Below are 2,444 nucleotides of genomic sequence, written 5' to 3' on the forward strand. Positions count from 1 at the left end.
GTGCTGGGGGATTGAACCGTGGTCCCTGATGCTTTGCTAAGCTTGTTCTAAGTAGGTGCTTTAGACCACTGAGCCATCTCTCCAGCCCCAAATTTCAGTTTTTTTAAGAAATGTCATTATGGAGATGAAACTCAGGTTTATGGTTATGATCCTGAAACTAAGGTTAGAATTTTCAATGGAAATAACCCAGTTTTCTTGTGCAAAAAGCCATGTCAACCAAGATTCAACATCAAGGCATTTCAGGGTGCACCCCTTGGAGTAAGCAGATGATGCATAGATAATGTCCTTTATAACTTAGCCTGACCTTGGGGATTTAAAGAAGTTTATTATTCATGGTAATTTTAGATAGTTTAAGAATTCAGTTCATTACCTCTATTTTCTGATTCCTATGAAATATTCTTTATTCTAGGTTGTAAATAGACATATCTTTCTGCTTCTGGTCATGATCAAAAAGCTGTAATTGGACAGCCCTTTCTACAAGACAACATAGGGCCAGCAAAATAGCTCAACAGATTAAAGTGCCTCCAAGCAGGTGCAGGGGCCAGGGGTTCAATCCCTGGGCCTGCTGTGCTGGCCCCACCCCCATGGCGCACTAAGAGGGCAATCGAGACTGGGCCTGGAGGTGCACAACTCCTGTACTCCCAGCTCTTGGGAAGCTGTAAACAGGCAGATCACTATGAGTCTGATCTAGTAGTGAGACCCTGAACACCCTGCAGACCCTTCACAAAAAAAAAAAGCACAAGACAACAAATATATCTATAAATAACTTTAGAATATGCATTCTGAAGAGCAATAGTTGGTTCTTTGTGATGGAAAAAAGGCTTTTGTTTTGTTTTGTTTTGTTTTGTGTTTGTTTGGTGGTATAAAGGACTGAACCACCAAGACCTTAATACAGAGCTATCCTACACATTTTGCCCTGTAATTTTTTTGGGGGGTGGGAGAACTGGTGAGATAGCTCAGGGACCTAAGTGCTTACCTGGCAAGTACAATGAGCTAGGTTCAATCCCTGCTACTGCATGCTGTGCCAGCCCCAAAACTGGACATGGCGGCACATACCTATAATCCCAGTGCTGGGGAGGGTGAGACAGGAGGATTACTATGAGTCTGAAGTTCATAGTGACACCTTGTACCAAATAAATAAATTAATTAATTAATTAATTAATTATTTTTTACACATTTAATTTATTTTTTGGGGGACAGGGTCTTACTAAATTATGAAGTTGCTCAGTCTAGGTTCAAATTTAATGATCCTCCTATCTCAGCTTCCAAAAGTGCTTGGAACCACAACCAGCTAAGATTTTACTCTTAATGTAAAACACAATAAAAATACAGTGCACAAAGATATACATAATATTTGTAGTATATAACTTTGGGGGAGTTGAGTAAAAAAATGCAGGCCTATGAAGTCTTCCCAAAGGTATGATGATGAACAAAAGGTTGAGAAAACGAGGCTTTGGGGGATTATACTTAAGCACTGTAGTTGCTTTGAGCCAGAAGAGCCAGAAGTACCTACAAGTTCAATATTCTCTGGGATGAACCATAGCAATGATGCACTATTATCAGAATAAAAGGCCTAACTCTTTTGCCTCAAGTGAGACAAACTTTGAGGTAGGAACTCATATTCTGGAGGGCTCCAGAGATAGACTGAATTAAGGTCTTCACCTGTGTTGTGCCCATCTTTGGCTCTTCATCTTCTAAATCCTGCTTCTCCTACTCTTTCACTGCTTTACCTATGAAGTGCTTTTATATTGAATAATTTCACCCAAATGGTTTGAAACCACTGGCAAGCCCTAACAGTTAAAGAAGAGAAGCACAAGAGGATCAAGGCGATATACTGATGTTCCAGCTGTCTAGGGGAGAGGCGTGCTTTGTCCTCCAAGGTGGGAAGATCCAATAAAACATGCTAAAATCTCAGTGGAATAGCATTTGCTTAGCATGTGTGAGGCCCTAGGTTTGATCCTTAGCACCATCAAAACATAAAAATAAAAGGCTAATAAAACAAAACCAAATGCTCAAAAAGAGACCAAAAAAGCCCAAAACACTAGAAACTCAAGAGCAAGATATGAATTAGATTCTGAAATTACCAGATAAGAGCTTTAAAACACCTCTAGTTTGTGTTTATATTATAGAGAAGAGATTTTTTAAAAGATGCTGAAGGCCGGCCATGGTGGCACATGCCTATAATCCCAGTGTTACAAAGTGAGCTCACGGCATAATGAAATGAAACTATCTCAAAAAGACCAAAAAAAAAAGCTGAATTTTATCAAAGACCACAAATTCATGTATTTGTATAAAAGCAAATACAAATCAACTGATAGATTTAATACTAGACCACACACAAAAGTAGTAACCACATACAATAGAAGTAGTGACTTGATAAACAGGTCATAATAAAGCAACCAACCCCCCCCCAAAAAAAAAAAAAAAAAAAAAAAAAGAGTAGA

This window comes from Octodon degus, unplaced genomic scaffold (assembly GCF_000260255.1).
Source record: "Octodon degus isolate 3935 unplaced genomic scaffold, OctDeg1.0 scaffold00039, whole genome shotgun sequence".
Taxonomy (NCBI): Eukaryota; Metazoa; Chordata; class Mammalia; order Rodentia; family Octodontidae; genus Octodon; species Octodon degus.